This window comes from Passer domesticus, chromosome 13, assembly GCF_036417665.1.
Source record: "Passer domesticus isolate bPasDom1 chromosome 13, bPasDom1.hap1, whole genome shotgun sequence".
Classification (NCBI taxonomy): Eukaryota; Metazoa; Chordata; class Aves; order Passeriformes; family Passeridae; genus Passer; species Passer domesticus.
Genome location: NC_087486.1, coordinates 9,858,687 through 9,878,218, shown reverse-complemented (window position 1 = coordinate 9,878,218; position 19,532 = coordinate 9,858,687). Strand labels below are relative to the sequence as shown.

At 41.0% G+C, this 19,532-nt stretch overlaps 1 long non-coding RNA gene across 1 annotated transcript; it reads left to right on the top strand.

Annotated features, from left to right (window-relative positions):
- Nucleotides 1–9,791: 9,791 nt before the first annotated feature.
- On the top strand, nt 9,792–12,179 carry LOC135280198 (uncharacterized). The gene is made up of 3 exons (XR_010347231.1): nt 9,792–10,155; nt 10,273–10,409; nt 11,685–12,179. It is a non-coding gene; the product is annotated as an uncharacterized LOC135280198 (long non-coding RNA).
- Nucleotides 12,180–19,532: the final 7,353 nt, after the last annotated feature.

Here is a 19,532-nt window from a genome sequence, read left to right as displayed (position 1 = left end):
CTCAGAATTGAAACCTGGAATTCAAAAATCCAGTGCAATTATTCTTGATGTTCCACTCATTCCCAATCAGAAAGATGCAGCTGAATTCCCACCCTCTCTGGCATACACAGAGCACTAGTGGTGTTACACAAGTGTTATCCTGACCAAAATCTTCCCCTCCAACCTCAACACAAGAATTTGGCTGTCGCCTCTATCCACTCAGTTGGAATCCATCAATAGCTGTTGCAGAAAGGGAAGAAAATGCTATTTATGTGATGTGCGCTTTCTAAACTTGCATTTTTCAAGTTCATTACGTCCATCAAAATGAACAAAAAAAGAACTACAAGTTGCCTTTGGTAAATATTTTGGACCCCATATTATTACAGCACCTTCTCCAGCTACACAAACATCTGCCATTCTCATGGACCATCTCAGAAGTCTCCTACCAACCTGGATTGTGCATTACATTTCATCCAGCCTCTGCCAGACATCATCCGGGAGGAGCAAATCTCCCTCATGTTCCATTCAAAGCTGAACGTCTACCACTGAAGCAAAAACTTATATTAAAGGTTAAAACAACACACACCAGGACAGCCTGTGCCCCTTGAGAGGGAAATGTCTGCCTGAATTCAGGTTCATAGCCAGGCCTTGTTCCATTTTATTACAAAGGCTTGAAACCAAGCACAGCATAAATTCTTTCAGTAAGGGCCCTTCTTACTCAAAGAACAAGGTCTTCCTCATATTTTCTAATTTTGTTCATTAAAACAAACATAAGAGCAATTAAATCAAGGGTTATTTAGGTATTATTGAGGGGGAGAGATTAAAGATATTTTGTTGTAATGACTTAATTTGGATAGGAAAAAAGTGAAAAAACTGCAACCTCTGTAAGTTTTTGAGAGAGGTGACTGTTTTCTAGGTGTCATTTAAGCCCTCTTCTAATAGCATTCTGTGAGAACAAATTCAGACTAGAAGAGAAGAACAAAAGTTAAAATAAATTTTAGGAAGAGATCTGGAAACTTTGTTTCTATTCTCATCACTTGTTAAACTCGGTGTCTAAACAGGAACAAACCCCCAAACCAGAGTATTGCTGTCTTCCATCAGAGGATTCAGTAACAGTTATAAAGGACACTGAGTACCAACCACACATGGAAACCAAGAACTAATTGCTGATCCAATGAAAATACTAATGACAAAAACAATTAATTAGAATCTCAAGTTAAAATTATGAAACAAGTTATTATGAGGTTACCAACTCCAAGTTGACCACTTAAAGCGTTTCTCAGAGCAACAGCTTGCAATTCCAGGGAAAACAAAAATATGCAATACTAATATACCAAAATTTAAATGAAATATTTTCACTTCATGGATAAAAATGGTTTAGTTGCATGGAAACATTTGAGGTTTTTCTTCAAATGTATTTGCAATTTCTAATTTTTCATTAACTTTGACACATCAATCTTCTATAGAAGAAAAATGCTAAACTTCAGATAGTTCTTATAAATAACACAGTGTACATACACATTCTATTGTAAGACTGACAACTGTTTTTTACTGCAAGGTTCACTGTCATGCTCCTCTTTTTTTCTTATTTCTTTTCAGTGCAGAATTATATTCATACCATCCTACATCCCACAGTGCTGAAAACACCAGTAACTCTAGGCCAACAAACAATCCTTCACAACAAAGCCCTGGAACGAAATGGTCATTTTTCCAGTCACAGGCTGAAAACCCTTGTACCAATAGGCCATATTTAGTTTGTGGCCTCAGTCTCTTGCAGGAGATACGAATAGAAACGTTCAACAAGCCAGGTCTGCAATGGAGTGCATGACCTTTTCTTTGGCTCCTCACTATTGTGACAGACACAGGAAACAGTTTCCTCCTGCTCCGGGCTACAAGAGTTCAGAAACCTCTAAGGCAGGACAGTGGCACATTTCCATGTTTCTGTTCCATTGCCTCTCAGTTTCCCTAAGTCCATAGATACCAAGAAGCACATTTCTCATACCAAATCACAATATACACTCACAGGCAGATGTCAATAGCATCCTTCAATAGCCCTCTGTTAGTCCTAGAAGTTAAGTATGGTCTTTATAGTTTAGTCTATGCTCGCCAGGAATGCCTCTGACCTCTCTGTCCCTCTTATTCCTCTTTTCCCAGCCCTTCTGAATGCCCAGGCATTCACCAGCTACCCCACAACACCTCACTTTGCACAGTCAGCACAGCCACAGATAACCAATGTCAAGAGATGTCAGAAATGCAAAAAATCAGTAACATTCTAAGGGGAAGAAAACTACATTAATATTGGTTTTGTCTTCTTGTACAGGCAAACATGCAACACAATCTGAGGCAGGTAAGCAGAGACTTTGACAAACACAGGAATCCTGGGTGATGGGGAAAGCTCTGTCCCTGCCTGACTCATCCACGCCACAGACCCTGGGGAGAGTCAGATGTGATGAGCACTGTGGGGTGCCAGGTCTCAGCTTGCAGTGGGTGAGCTTAAATCAGCTTAGATGGGGAAAAATCCCCAGCAGTGTCATTTAACCATCCACTCATTTTATAGGAGGAAAACTCTGAATGTAAATGTACCCTGGAAAATGATAACCTCTTTCTCATCATTCATTTTGCCACAGATATGGCAAACACTACAGAAGCTTACACAGAGTCTTTTAGCACAGTGTTCACTCTTTCAGAGTGGGACGTGCCCTCACTGCACTGTCCAAGGTTAAATAACCAAGGCTTTACCTTGTGTTTCTGTCCTATAAAAAGTAAAGTAAAAAATCAAAATTCACCACACATAGGAAGGAGTGACAGACCTACAAAGCATATGCAGGCAAAAGAGTTGTCTTTCAAAAGTTGAAAATTATATTGATTTCTATTGACTGGTTTTGTTCATTGTGCACTTGGGAATATTCTCTGCTGATCCCAATGCAGAGCTGTATCTGTGAATTTAAGCAGACTCTATTACACTGACAGAAAAATCACATCCTTAACCTTAGATCCCCAGAGGTACAACTATTAACCTTTGGGACAGCTTTTAAAGAGCAGTTTTGTGGATAGAAAATGGCAGCTTTTGGCTTGTAATGCAGAGCTGAACACAAAATTATATTCTTGTGTGTCAGAATTGGATGGGTTGGGCAGACCCGCACCTCAGTGAGTAGATCAGCTTCTCCACAGAGTTCAGTGAGGGCTGAAAAGAAATTTCTGTGAGACCCTATTGGATTGCCACACACCCACTGATTCAAACCTTTTTAGACATTATAAGGCTTTTCCATTAGACTGATAAAGCAATTTCTGTATTTATCCACATGCTTAAGAGATGGGAGATTTTTAAAGCTAAATGATTGTTCTCTATTAGATTTGCATCTTCTGATTTCTTTCCCCTGGAGATCAAACCTCAAAGCTTTCTTCCATTTTGGAAATAAAACTTACCAAGGATGGGAGTTAGAGTGCAGCACTTCTTCCTATACAGTTGTGATAGGAAGAGGAGAAGGACAGGAGATGCAAACCCCTCACCCTCAAGCCTGCACAAGCAGCCCATGTTATCCCACATCAGAGAGGTCCAGGCTAAGAATCAGTTCACTAAAGAGAAATATTGATTTTTTTTTTAGATCTTTTTATGTGAAATGATCCAAGGAGATGCTCCACTGTCTGCACAAGTGCAGGGGGCAGTGGGAGGGATCTCTCTTGCCTGGCAGCATGTGCTCAGTAATGGGGGGAAATTTCATATAGTAGAAAAGGTTAATTCCTTAATACTTTTGGCTTTTACCAATTTCACCTAAGCCTCACTTGTGTCAGGAATGCTGGGGTTGGAGGGGAAAGAATGGATTCACTTTCCATCTGAACTGAGGAAGATATAAATTGTAATTAAGATATTCCTTCTTTAAGGTTTTCCTCAATGTGCTGGCTAGGGACTGATGGACAGGAACCTGCTGGGAGCCGATCCCATGCTGGTGGGGGGACAGAGGTGTGCAGCATGGGCCAGCCCAGCAGCCCCATGAGGCTGGGGAATGCTTATCCCCAGCTGTAACACAGAGCTGCAGCATCACAGCCAGAGCTCCCAAGGAAACTTGTCCTATCACCATGGACAGGTTACATTCTGTGAATTTTGACCAGCCAGAGGACATGAATGCAGCTGTTTCAAAGTGACATGAATTCCCATTTCCAGGATGGTATTCTCAGCTCAATCCTTTACCAGCTGTGCACAGTATCCTCCATTGCTTCATGGAATTCTTCCCTTTTTTTTTTTTTGATTATTAGTCTCAACCTTCCTTCCTTCTCACACCATCTCTGATGCCAGATCTAGAACTGCACCCAAGACTGCATTGTGAAATCAGGTCAGTCTCTCCTGTTTCCCTGCTCACATGCCCAGCTGCTGCCTTAACCTCTCTCCACATGGGGCATTACTATTAAACATGTTTTTATAAACTATTCCCTGTCCTTCCAGTTTATAATCATGAGCTGAGTCATGCTGAAACACACAGGGTTAAACTGAGCAGATAAACAGTAACCAAACAAAGCCATCACTGTCCTCATCACCTTCAAACCACCACAGCTCTTCCCTACTTATAAGAGAGAGAAGGGGATTGAAGTATTGTTTTAGGTGCTAAGCCATGAGAAAAAAATTAAAATACAATTTAAACATGTTTTTAGATAATCTATTATTTCTTTAAACATAATGAATGCAATAATGAGCCCAATAATGAATACACCAACATACACATCAGAATTGCACAATGCAATTTTCTCATTATGCACAACAAAAATAATTCATACAATGATTACAGACTAATATTAAAGCAAACTATTAATTTAATTACAAATAGCACTGCTGTAAGTAAAAGGAAACCCCACTCACTAAATAATGTGGGAACATAATTACTTTGAACACATCCCATGGGCCTTATTTCATCATCCTTTCATGACCTCAGAGCAGATAATGTAAAGAAAATGGACCATGTGTTTTCCCACAGAAATGCAGCCATCCAATTCCTTTCCACTTTCTTTCACCTAATGCTACTGAAAAGCACTCAAACCACTCAAGATAATGAATAATAATAATAATTTTTAAAATGCCATCTCATCCTGCCTTATTTCATCCTGGAGCTGATGGATAAAGTTATTTGAATCCTTAAGGATGAATCTGTGTGGGGAGGCAGTGAACACATGGATGCAATGGGATACGTATGGCCAAAGCACTATCCCTGTGTGGGGCAGCCAAGGGCTAGCAATCAGTGTGGGAAATGGAACAGCAATGACCGTGTCTGAGGTAGGAGCAGACATTGGTACCTGTGCACAGAGAGGAAATCCACACACCACGGATCAGCTCAGTGACCCAGCACACAAAGAGCACCTGCACGATGAGCATCAGGAAGAATAGTCACTTTGAAAGCAGCTGTGAACATCTGGGCAAAGAAATCTCCATTGTTCCCCGAGATGTGAGATAACCAAATCTCAGTTTGGATGGCAGCTTCCTGTTTGACTGCAGATTCTGTGTGTGCAAATGTCAAAATGGAGAGTGTACATCAGCAGTGCTTTTGGCTTTCCCACTGGAAATCCTTTTTGTCCCAAAGCTGCCCTAAAGGTCAGATATCAGTGCCACATTCTCAGGGGGATGGAGTTAAGATTAAAGTCTGTGCTATTGCCCAGCTCCCCACTTTGGAACAGCCACTGGGTGCAGCAGAAAGCCTGACACAAGTTCCTGCTGGGATCCCACATGGAAATCATGTCCTTTGGAGCTAAAATAATCCCACCATGATTGAACTGGGGGAAATGCTAGAGCCACCCAACATTTACAGAGGCCATACAAAGTGCACTGAATAACAGAGAGATGCTCAACACCTTACCAACCTCTCTGCAACAGTGGAAAAGTTACCCAAAAGTTTCATGGATTTCATCTGCTAGTGAAATTGCAAAGGAAACTTCTACTTTGAGAATTTGGATGTGCTCTGCAGCACTGGCTGCTATTGACAACTACATATATCTCCACATTTGATCCTGAAAGGCTCCTTCATTTCTTTTTAGCTGCCCTCAGTGGGGAAGAGCCTGGCAAGTGACACAGCACCTGTGGCTCTTCTTGTTCAGGAGAAAAGACAAAGGGAATTTAGCAGATTCTAAACCTCAAATTCTAACAAGCAGCCCCTCACATTGGCATTAACAGGGGGATGTTTCACCTCACAAAGGTGTTGGGGACAGGGGTCCTTCAACCAAACTCAAGCCCAGAACTGCAAGAGCTCAGCAGTTGTGCTTCTTCATGTCATGCAGCAATCTGGCCTCAATTCATCAGCTCAGTTGTTTCCTGTTTATCAGATTAATTAAAGACTGAAATTTGATTTTAAATTGATGTTTTAATTTTCAAGCTGTATTAGATTTCCCTTATGTTCAGAATATAAAATATTGTTCTTTAGTCGTGTTTGAATCAAAGGCGAATAAGGAATATCCAGGAATCTGTTCTTAACCCTACATTTAAAAGGCTGGGAAAACATTAAGAATGTGGGTGAAGCAAAAGTTCAAGTACAGGAGGAAGATTAGGAGGAAAATAAATTCATATTCCTTAATCTAGTAACTAGCCAAGGAGATTTTCAATACAAGGACACACAAAGGGGAGTTACATCCTAAATATGTTGTTGAAAAGAATCCTACACTTGTGCTCTAAGTAGGAAGTGAACTAGAAGGAAACTGAACTCTAGTGCACATTTTAAAAGACACCAAGGGATATTTCCAGTGTGGGTGCACTGGTTTGGCATGGCCTGATTTTTGGTAGGGAGGGACCAGGGATGTGGCTTCTGTGGGAAGCTACTGGAAGCTTCCACCATGTCCAGCAGAGCCAATCCCTGCTGGCTCTGAAGATGGACATGCTGCTGGCCAGGGCTGGGCAATGAGAGAGGCTGGCAACACCTCTGTGATAACAGATTTGAGAAGAAAGTCAAAACAAATGGGGCACAGATTTTTTCCTGCCAGAGAAGAGGAGGAGGTGAGAACATGTGAGGGAAACAACCTGGAGACACCAAGGTCAGTGAGGAAGAAGGGGCAGGAGGTGCTCCAGGGGCCAGAGCTGGGATTCTTCTGCAGGCCCTGGTGAGACCATGGTGGAGCAGCTGAGCCCCTGAAGCCACTGGGGATCCACAGGGATGCAGAGATCCACCCACAGCCCATGGGGATCCACAGGGGATGCAGAGATCCATGCATAGCCCATGAGCAGGTGGATGCCTGGAAGAGGCTGTGATCCAGTGGAAGACCCAGTGGAGAGAGAGGGCCCTGCTTCCAGGCTGGAGCAGCCTGTCCTTGGAGGACTGCACCCTGTGGGAAGAGAGACCCACGCCACAGCAGTTTTGGGAGGGCTGTGTGGCCGTGGGGGGAATTCACATCCCAGCAGTTTTAACAGGACTGCTGCTCGTGGGGGGAGTTCACATTCACAGCAGGTGTGGTTTGGCTGCTGCTTGTGACAGCAGAGCCACTCTGGAGAGGTTCATGGAGAACTGTCTCCTGTGGGATGGACACCACAGTCTCACAGGGGAAGGACTCTTCTCCTGGAGCAGCAGAAAAAATCTCAGTGATGAACAGACCAAAACCCCCATCCCCTGTCTCTCTGCACTTTTAGTTGGAAGGAGGGAGGGAGGGGCTGGGGGAAAATAAGTATTTTTAAGGTGTTTTACTTCACTTCTCATTATCCTTCTCTGATTCTGATAATAATAAATTTACTTTGCACCTTTGAGTTGAGCCTGTTTTGACCTTGGAGTGTTTTCTCCTGGTCCTTATCTTAACTCGTGGACCCTCTGTTAAATGTTTTTCTCTCCTCTGCCCAGCTGTGGCAGGGAAGGGTGAGTGAGTGACTTTTGTGGGTGCCTGGCATGGGGCCAGCACCAAACCACAACAGTGGGAAGCCTACACCTTTAGTCCTGGTAGTCAGAACAAATTAGCTGTTAACAGCATGGCTGTCATCATCTTGTCATCCAGCACCCCGGGTTCAGCAGCCAGTGTGGGAGAGGAGGAGCAAGGTGAAAGTCTTACAGCTGGAAGCCCAGATGCTAAGGGAGCACTGTGTGAGATGCTCAGTGTAAAACCAAAGAGAAAAGGCAATCTACACTGCACCAAACTGGGCACTTCAGGATGACTTCGCAAATATTGATGGTGAAACTACAGAAAGCACCACCAACATCCCAAGAGCAGCAGGAGAAAAGACAGGGGTGTACTCAGGACTTATGTACTCCTTTAAATTATCAAGGTCCCCTTTCAGCCCTACTTAGTCTTTCACTCTCTTTTTGGATAAGGCATCATTTACTCTGTGCCTCAGCTCTTCTGCTCTATAAAATGGACTCAATAACAATTTTCTTCTCCCAGCACTGCCTGTCTCACCTGGATGTCAGTGCAAGCTTGTGCCACACCACCCACCTGTACATTAGGAAGTCTATTTTCTGAGCAATAGACATGTGAAAGAAGGTATTAGCTAAAGAGGCACAATGTCAAATATTATGATTGGAATTACACAGACAGCACCTGGCTGTCAGCAGTGTCCCCACTGAGGCCAGCTGGAGCTCCTGTCTATTTGTGCCTGGAAAGTCTCCACTGGAACACATGGCCTGAAAAATTATAGAAGGGTTTGGGTTAGAAGGGACCTTAAAGACCACCTAGTTCCTACCCCCTGCCATGGGCAGGGACACCTCCCACTAGACCAGGTTATGGTTTATATGTTTAAGTAAATGGATTCCAAGTCCCTGAACATGTAGGTGAGGAAATCAACTTGGAAATCCAACTTTTAATCTTCTCTATCTTTGGGCAGCATGTTTTCCAAAGGGGCTTCAACTCATCTCCTTCATGTGCTTTTACAAAACTGCTCACTCGCACACATTAAACTGGATTTGTGAGTGTTATTAGGCTATTTTCAGGACAGGATTTAGAGTTTACATTAGAAGATTTCAGTTTTGAAAATAAGTCAGATAAGCAGAAAAGAAGTCAAGGAATATGTTTTTTCATTGCATTAGCCTGCAGCAATTCCTGTTTCAATATAAAAAAAGAAAACTATCACAACTCATTGATGCAGAAGTGTATAGGCAAATGTCAGTGCAAGTACAATACAAATCTCTCCTAATATCATTTGATGTGGAAAAAAAATACCAATTTTTCTGGCTTTTAACTTCATACAGGTCTGTGATTTCATAATGATGTTTGACTCAGGAAATTAAGAGAGAAGACAGGTGCATTTAGAGAGGGTTAATAGGCTCACCATAGATAATGTAAAAAGATGCTGCCAAAAATATAATAGATGCAGATAATTTAAAATTTGATAGGATCATTTAAGACCAAAGACAATACACATAAAAGACAGTTCAATGTTTGCCCAGTAAACAGAATAATGATAAATTGGCCTTGTGAACAAACCCAGGTGCAAATGTGGTTTCAGGGATGTTATGACAGCTCTCTGTCCAGAGAAGCAATTGTTTTCTTTAGAGATTTGGCTTTGTTACAGGCAGTTTTAGAAACGCACAGAACAGGTAAAGCCAAACAGCTACAGAAAGGAGAATGATGCAGCTGTGAGTGGGGAGTTCAGGAAAAGTTCTAATTTAGTTTAGATATCAGGAAGAAGTTCTTGACTTAGAGGTTTGTGAGGCCCTGGCACAGGGTGCCCAGAGAAGCTGCGGCTGCCCCGTCTCTGGAGTGTTCAAGACCAGGCTGGATGGGGCTTGGATCAACCTGAGATAGGGGAAGGTGTCCCTGCTATGGCAGGGGGTGGGAAAGAAATGAGCTTTACAGTTCCCCAGAGCCCAAACCATTGTGTGGTGCTGTGAGGTCACAGAGATGTCCTGGCTGGTGATGCACTGGAGAGTCTTCCAGGTGCTCTCAGGGAAACCATGCTTATCATAAAAAGGTGCTTCTGCCTTCCAAGCAATGGCTTCTTTTCAAAACTGCAGACCCTATCAACTCACACAGAAAATGAGAAGAATGTAACAATCATCAAAAATTTTAGGATACATCACTGAATGATAAAGCACAGCAAAGCTCTGGCTTTCCAGTGAGCTGAAGTCTCACCCCATTCTATCTCCGCCTCTGTGTACAACATACAACAGAAATGCTGGTGAAGTTTTGTCTTTACTTACATTTTTGGCAAGTCACTTTGCCTATTGCTCAATGACCATTCCGTTAACAGGAATGGTCAGTAATTCCAGGCACATCCCAGTAATCCAGGTCTGTGATGCCAAAGCTGCAGAGTCCTTTGATAACACTGCCCTTCACTCTGGAGATTGGAAAACCCTCTTGGTATTAGTTTGGGGTTTTTTTCATTTTACACCTTTTCGCTTGTAGTAGAATCTCCTCACCTCGCAGATGGGCATGTCATAACAGGATTTGTCTCCACCCACATTACTCCAGCAATTAATTTTACACCTAAGCCACTTGGCAAAGAACATCTTGTTCCCAGCCCTGCTGAGACTCATCTCCAGGTTTGTGTCCTTCTCCGAGCCATTGCAGATGTGTGTCACAGCCATCACAAATGAGACTGAAGGCAGGAAGCCAGAGCTCAAGAGGCAGCAGTAAACATGCCTGCCTGGTCCTGGCAGCCCACACTGGGGCAAAGCTTCTTACACTCTCCATAGAACCTTTTTATCCCCTTTATAAATGAAAAAAAAAAAAAAAATCACATTCCATGAGGCTGGTTTAGTGCAACTTCTCTCTTCAAAACCATTCAAACCATAATGAGCTCCTCAAGGAAGATCCTCTGAGTTAACTAAAAGATAACATAATAGATAAATTACCAGCATTACAACCCTAAAGGGACAGTTTCTTTCAGAATTAAGTCAGTCTATTTTATTAAGCTTAACTCATTTTCAAGGAAAATATTTTTGAAGGGAGCAATGAGTGATATAAAATGTAAGTTTCCATCAAAGAGCTAATATAATTGCTCAGTATAAGGAGGAAAGAGACAAGCAATAGTAGCAATTTTAATGGCACTGACATTGAATCAAACCTGAGCTTGAACAAAACTTGGAAAAATATAATGCTACAGTACTAAATATTTCAATTGTGTTATCCACTGGGAATCAGCCTCTCTTGTACTGTGCATGTCTCAGATGTTTTGTCGCTTCTATATGATTGTTGTAAACAGTTCCAAGTCAGAATTCACTCCTGATTTTTCCCTCTGCCCCTTGTCCAGCTGAGACTTTCCTTTGAGGTGGCAGGTCTGGGAGAAAGGAAACCATTCTCACCACTTTCCAGGTGTTCAAATAGCTGAAATCCTCATTTATTAGTCTACTCTGAAGTGAGTATTCTAACGAGAGGAAAATACGAATTCACCACAGAAAATCATCTTGTGCTTTGGCAGCAGCTTTTCTCAGGGTGAAATTCTGGCCACATGGAAGTAATGACAAAGCTGCTTTTAAGTTCAGCACAGCCAAATTTCCAGCCTTTATAGCTAAACCTGAAGCTTTAAAACACAGAATAACCTGGGCTTGTGGAAATTGAATTATTGTTATTTACGTTTAATGCTTAAAACTTTAGTCATTTTTTCAACATATGTTCATTCAGAACCTGAAATTTCTAAATAATGCCCTACTTACCCTCAATGTCTATTTATGTAAACATATATCATTTTCCTATTCAAGGACAGAACTTATTTTTCCAGTAATGCTTTCTGCTCTGTCATTTTTGCAAAAATAACTATCCAGCAAAGAGAAAAGAGAAAAAAATTTATTCTGAAAATAATTTCTATTTTTCAACAGAAAATTTAAATCAATTTGATGTGTCACCTGGAGTAAAGTCAGAAATCTCAAATCATGACACGTGGCAAAGCACCTCCAACACTGCTGGGAGCACCCGTTCTCACATGACAAATCTGCATAAGAGGCTTTGAAGGAGAGCAAACGTGTCTAAATCAAGGAAATCACAGCTCCTGACCTCAAAGAAGGTGCACAGCTCCATAAAATTAATAATCCCTACTGATATCCTCTGCTCTCTGGGCCTCCTGAAAACATCTGTGGGCTCCAGGGTTAATTTCTCACTCAAGTCCAAGGGCAGAGCAAGCTCCAAGCAAGAGAAGAAACTCAGCCTGTGTGAAACAGAAAGTTTGGAGTGGCCAGGCTCTTAAAAAAGGCATGGTCTTAGCATGGCTAACAGGAAACCTGCATAGTGGAATAAATCACAAGAAGCTCCACTTTCTTCATGCAGGAAAAAGCTTCTTCTTTATTCACATAACCCATTTTTATACAGTTTTACAGCCCTTGTGTGTGACTCCGTTTGGTTAGCAGCTTTCTTGCCAATTACTGTATTGGTTAGTAAAAGGTATTTTTTATCCATCAGATCTCTCTATTCTTAAATTGTTTACATATTTCCTTCACTGATTCTCATGGGATAGATTTAATGTTTATGTGGGTGCTAGTTGTTTTTCACCCAGGAATATATTGTTATGTTAATGAACTATTCATACTAGGATTGTTTTCACATGGGAACTTGCAAATTGCTAGTCACTGATCTAACAGAGCAGGCCTGGTTTTGTGAGGTCTTTTATAATTTTTCTGCCTTACTGCAACAGGTGCCCATTCACTGCCACAGTCTTTATGGCACACACCTGTGACTGCACAATTTTATATTTTGTTCAAGGGCATGGTTGTTCATTCTAGGCAAAAACTCACATCTCTCTCTGCCATGAAAGCCACAGTGGCAAGTCAGGGTGCACAGTTAAAATATCCTTTAATTCTTATAAGCTGAATCTACATAAAGCCAAATCCAACAACCTTGCAATGAAAACCTCATCTTTGTCATTTTACCTCAAGTGGGAATCTTAAAGATAAAAAGGCACCATTTTCTAATTTCTTCATAAATAAAAAATGTGGCATGTAGAACTTTTGGCTTTAGGGTTTGATTTAGCTTTTTAAAATGTATATTATTTATTGATATTTTTAAATCAATCCTACATATATATGAATATATAAACCTATAGAATAACAAATATTTCAAATAGAACAGTGGAATTATAAAAATTTCCATGCTCTGAATCCACAGTCATTAAATTATCACCGTCCTAATTTTCCTTTCAAGGCGTACAGGCCTCTGCTAAGCCAACATCCAGGGTCAAAAGCAATTCTACAAATAATTTTCTTTCCTTAATCATGTCATCTTAAACACATTAAAAGTCCAATCAGAAATGTTTTTCTCAAATACCCCCCTTTATAGATACAGAAAATATCCACAAAAATGCCCAAACACAACAACAACCAAAAAATCCCAATCAACCAAACAAAAATTACTAAAAGTAAAAAAGGGCAAGGATTTTGCCTAAAGCAGCCAAAATAAAAACTGAGTGAAGACCTCAGGGTTGGAACTGCTGGCAGGCACTTTAATTTGAAGACAGTGTAAAACAAGTAGGGAATCCAGGATTTCACCCTCAGGAGAATATTAAAATGTTTCCCTTTTATTATTATGCTTGTCTGTATTGTGGTTTAAAATCCACATAGGGATTGCCAGAGCTTGTTAGCTGGCTTTAATAGTTACATTAATAAATCCTATAAACTAATTGCGTAGTGACTAAGTTAATTACATTCAAATGAGATATTTCTCTAGAAATATGATAAAGAATTTATAAAGAGATATGCTCCTGTCTGTGAGTCCAAAAATAATAACCAGCCAGCAACCCAAATACCCAAATCCAGCTGTAATATGTGATTAGATTGATGGCTGTGTGCATAAGAAAACTGCAGCAGTGGCAAGAGATCACAAGAAAGTATTAAACTGAATTATTTACCCAGTAAAATAATGAATGAAAGCAATTCACTGAGCTTTCCTCATGGCCAGCAGTTTGGCTTCCAGACAAAGGTGGGAGCCTGATCCTAAGCCCCTGTTATTTTTTTAACAAGCAGGACAGGTATATGACACTGTAATAAGAACCCCTTTATCCATTGGTCTGATAAGCAAACCGTGAACTTTAGCTCCCATCAAACACAGGTGATGGTTTGTGTGCTGAGCACAAAAGCCTCTTTGGAGCTGGAGTAACTTATGGGTCCTGTCCTGCCCCGCAGGTGCCTGCTGACCCTGGGGCCTCCTCTGCTGGGGTGTGTTATGTCAGCCAGCAAGCCCCAAGCACTGATGCTCTCCCAGATTAAAGTTTTGGGTTACTTTGGGCCAGTGGTCATGTTAAAAGAGCTCAGCTAACGAGCCAACACCAAGCAAAGGCACAGAGCAATTCCAAGGCACAAGAGTTTTACCTCCTCTTAATTAAATTAGATCAAATCACCTTGCCCTAAGTTTAATGGAGAAGCTTGTCCTGGCCAAGCTGCTGTCAAAGCCTCACTCCAAGGCAGTGTTCACTCTTTTGAGCTGGGGGGCAAAACAACAGCCCCTTGCTCAACCCAGTATCTGTAAGAAGAGTTGGAGTGACCTCAGAGCTGATAAGCCAGGGTGAAACTGCATGTGCTTGCTGCAGATGGGCTGGGTCTGCCAACCAGACACTCTCCATGACCAGAACACCAGAGTTAAAAACACAAGCATAAAAACAACTGGGCTGATGGAAAAATAATCCAGAAGTTAAGCTCTTAAATGCATCATTCATATATAAAAAAAAAAATAGTTGGTTTCAAGACTGTGGAGTATCAAATTAATAGGAGCAAGCTGGGACTTAGCATTGAGAAAATCAGATATTCCATTTAAGAGCCTGGCTACAGGAGACAGATTTTGGCTCCTATTTTTGAAAAATATTGACTGAGAAGACTTCCATGTCATGCTCTACTTGCACAGGAGTAGTCATAAAATAAATGCCAGAATTCAAGGTTTTAAGCTTTGTACTCCAACACTGAGCCAAAGACACCAGCAGATGCAAGACAGATGGAGCAGCAAGAGAGGTGGTTGCAATTTTATGGAACATGGGCCACCTTGCCCTGTTTTCTGGTAGTGATGACAGCAGTTGTGGCCCTCAGGCAGTGTTACCCCCTCTGCAACTCTCCCCATGTGTTGTCCAAGGCCAGGTTGGATGGGGCTTGGAACAACCTGGTCTAGTGGAAGGTGTCCATGGCAGAGGAGTGAAATTGGATGATCTTTAAGATCCCTTCCAATCTAAACTATTCTATGAATGCAGTTACTCATCAGTCCTCTCTTTTTTGGATGTGCAGAGAAACAATTTTCAGTAAAAAGTAATTACCAAAACAAATCACTCAGCTATCTCAATGTAAGCAAAGCCAGCTTCAAAGCATAAATCTGGTAAATTGAGTTTGAGTTCAAACACCTGAGTGGATAAAATCACAGAAAAAATTGCATGAAATTAAGTTCTGACAAACCTGTTACTCCAGCAGTATGAATGGGGTTGCTGTAATGATGGAAAACTATTGATTGCCACCTATTGTCTTGTTCAATTGATCAGGTCCTGCAAATCTCCGATAACACTCGTGTCATTACAAGCCAGTATTGTACTCTTGTGGCTATGACTGATTGCTGTGCTATCACAGCTTGGATCATCTGATAGAACAAGTGTTGGGGAGCCTGGCTATTGATTTGTAGATAAAAATGTTCCAGAACCTTGAGACCTGTCAGTGAAATTCCTTGGATGTGAAATAACATTGTACTTTCATGGTAGGTCATTTGCTAATTAAGTTAATTTGCAAAGATTTTTTTGGGGAGAAGAGCTGTTGCACACATGTACCAGGCAGGTGGCAAAAGTCCTGAAGGACCAGGTCAACATGATACACCTGAACTAAAAGATCCTTGAACAGAACTACATATTTCTAATTTCAAGGTTAAATTTATTCTTAAGAGATCCGGGTATGAAAATCACTGTAAAATTTGGTCTAATGATGCAGGTGCTTCTCAAGAAGAGACAGCAGTAAGGTCAGATCTCTGTGTCTTCCATAAAGCAGATGCACAGTGCTGAACAGCTTCATGGAGCCACAGAATGGCTTGGATTGAGAGGGACCTTGAAGATCATCCAGTGCCAATCCCCCTGCCATGGACAAGGAACTTTCCACTAGACCAGACTGCTCCAAACCCATCTAACCTGGCCTTGAACACTTCCAGGGATGAAGAAGACACAACTTCTCTGTTCCAGGGCCTCACCACTCTTATAGTAAAGAATTTCTTCTCAATATCTAATCTAATCTTCCTTTCAAGCCCTTCTGCATCTGATCCCTCATGCGACCCCATTGATTATGAGTAGTCATTTCACCAAAAATGCTGTCTAATCTACATCCCAAATCCCATAAATCCAATTGTTTTCTTAGTCAGGTTCTGTTAGCCTTTCTTAAAAACAATTCTCTGAAGCCCACTGACAGTGTTCATCTAATTACACTGCTCATTCATATCTAATGCTAAAGTTGATGAAATTAGGTCTTGTTAGTTGGTACATTTTAATTTGGCTTTTTATAGGATGAGTGGCACATCAGAATTACTGCGCTCCCTGTCATACATTCAATCCAGCAGTTTTTCTGCATGGTAGTAAGGCACGAGGTCAGCTGCTGAGACTGAGTCTCCCAACAGAAGCTTTGAGTCAGAACTGCAAAGCCAAATGTCTATTTTGGGCGTAATCTTTCCGTTTACATTGCAGTTATAACAAAAAATAGGATTATTTTTGTCTTCTAGCAATAAATTTTGAATAATTGCTGTAAATTACATTCTTCTTCAGAAAATATTTTTTTTAATTTAACCCATTTATATATTACTCCAGTAATCCAGATTTCTAAAATTCATATTCTCACACTAAAAGCCTGAAAATTCCCAAACCCACCACATTAACAAACCTGTATATTGAAGGAGACTTTTTCTAAGACCTTAAACCAATTTGAAGATAATCTTTTTCAGTCTGTAGCAGCCGAACTGAAATACCCAATAAACAAGTTTCTAGAGCATGAAAACATATTTCAACATCATTACCACACTGGAGAATTTGAGGTTTTAAAGGAAGAGCTGGCATGTGTAGATGACCTTTGTCAGGGTGCCAAAAATGTCTTTTTGGAAAAAATATACTTTCATGTTACAACATGGGTTTCTTTATGTGAAAAATGCACTTTATATACAATAAGATGTAAGAGCAGAGCCCACAGAGGAGGTCAAAGGGAAGGACTCCTGGTGACCTGAGAAAGGATGCTCTAGGAGAAGACATGTGCAGGGTTATTCTGTGTCCCTGGGTTTGGATGCCCCTCTCCCAATGTGGATCAAATGAACTATTTTTGAACTGTGCATGCCAAAGCAAATGTCCTCTGCCTGAACTGCAAGCAAAGACCTGAAGAGTGGTGATGAAGCTTGGCTTCAGTAATGGCTGAGAACATCTCCCTCTGCCCTGCCTTTGGCTATTGCTCCATAGAGCAGAACCATCTCCTGTTGTCCCACTTCAGCAAGAGAAAATTTGGGTCATGCAGAGCAGCTCTTGCTACTCCACTTAAATTGCAAAAATAAAGACAGCATAACAGTGTTGTGCTGTAGAAACACAGCTTTTAGCTTTACCAGCTTGTGATTGCTCTTGAGCATGGGTTTGTTTAGAGAAAACACAATATGGCCAGGGTCGGGGAAAACTCAGCAGCATGAATTAACTCCTGAATTTGTTGATTAGAACCCATGAAAATTGATATTTCTAAGTAAATATGCCACATAAAAACATTTCTCAGTTGCATGTAATACACAGAAAACCTGAGGTTTGGCACCACATTTACACAGTTTCTCTTAGAAAAATGAAGACTGCAAATCTTCACAAGCAGCGTGCTCAATTTCCAATTATTTTATAGTGCTGTTCTGACCTTTCTTTTTAACAGAATATTGCTTGCTTTTTACATTACTGCTGCTAAAAGGCTTGGCAGTGGTTTGTGTTGTAATGACCAAGTGATCCCTATCAGCTTTGTCTGAGGTATTGTTCTGTATTTGGGTCAATTACAGTCAGTCATTCCTGATTACAGAGTGACAATGTTCCTGACCTTTATTTTCACCTCTGAGGATGGGAGCAGGAGGTGGCTCATCCTGCACAGCTGACACTGTTTGCCTGTAAAATGGACACTATCAATAACTGGGGGATCATCCCACAGGAGGAGATCCTGCTATTTAATCATCACAGAATTATTTAGGTTGGAAAAGCCCTCCGAGATCATCAAGTCCAACCATTAACCCAGCACTGCCAAGTATGATGGCAGTGGTACTTGGTGCCCCCAAGTACCACATACACATCTTTTAAAAACCTCTAGGAATGGTGATTCAGCCATTGCCCTGGGTGATCTGTTCAATTGCCTGAAAACCCTTTCCGTGAAGAAATTCTTCCTAACAACCAACCTAAACATTCCCTGGCACAACCTGAGAGCATTCCTCTTGTTCTATTACTTGTGATCCCCATTCTCTTCCTTACCCTCTGGTCCCCTCCACTCCAGCCTGGCAATCTTTCATCGCTTATTAAAGCTTAATAATATTTGTGTCTATTTTTACTTTATTTGAGGTGAATGGCTTTAGTTTCACTTATTCCCCTCCTCTGAAGAGCAGCTTTGCCATAAACAGGTGACTTTTAGACTCCTCCTTTGTAAAAGTGTTCTCAGGATCCCAGAGGACATTTTGGGTGATAAAACAAAAGTGATGCTTCAAACAGCAAAGCCTTCAAATATAGGAGGCCTCACCATTCTTTTTTTCAAAGTCTCAAACCATTTAAACCAAAAGGAGCATTTAATTCAAAGACCCTATGGGGCATTTTTTTTAATATTGCTAAAGTGGTCTGCTACCTTTAGCAATATAAAAAAAATAAAGAATATAAAAGCAGTTTTAAACCCCTATTCTGTTAGAAAAATCCACAAAAATAGCCTTAGCTGTGAGTTCCTGCTTTTACTGTAAAAAAGAGACATTTCCCTGCAGGTACCCCCCACTCCTTCTCTTACATGACCTTTGCAAAAGTTTAAAACAAATTACAAGGAACTGACAGCTAAAGGATACCTGTTTGCCTCTCTGAAGTTATGAATATTGACTAAAGCTAAAGAGTATTTTCTTTTCCCTTCCTTTCTGAAAAGTTAGGAAAATAAATTTAGTTGTTGTGCTTCTGACAAATCCTTGCACTAAATTTAGTCCTAGAACACGTGTGGAAGGCATGTTACACAGTGTACAGAAACCTAAAGGGAAGATGTCAATTTCTGCTTCATTTAGGCAATTTCTTAAACTTTGAAGTCCAAGTCAAGAAGACGGATTAAATACCCATTGCTGGGTGTCTGAAGTCACACACCCCCAGCCAGAAAGATTATGGCTTAATTAATGTAAATTACAGCAAAATACAAATTTGTATTTGTAAAATACAAATTATTGCTCCATCAACGAGCAAAAGGCAAGAAACTCTTGTGAGAGATGAGCACCAACAGATGGAGGGATGCTTTGCCTTCAGACTACATTTTCTTCAAAGAGGTACAGCCACAGTGCTGACCCAAGTGCAAAATCCTGGACTTTTTCCTAAAAAAATGGAAAGACTCATGGCCCAGGACTGCTGCAAAAGGAGCAGATCAGTGAAAACATTTCTGGCAAAACTGTCTGCACTTCCAGCATGCATTTACAAGGGCAGTTATCTACCAAGAAGCAGAAAAGATTTGCTATTCTTAGTCAGGCATGTTCCCTGCAAGAAGTCCTTTTCCATAAATCCC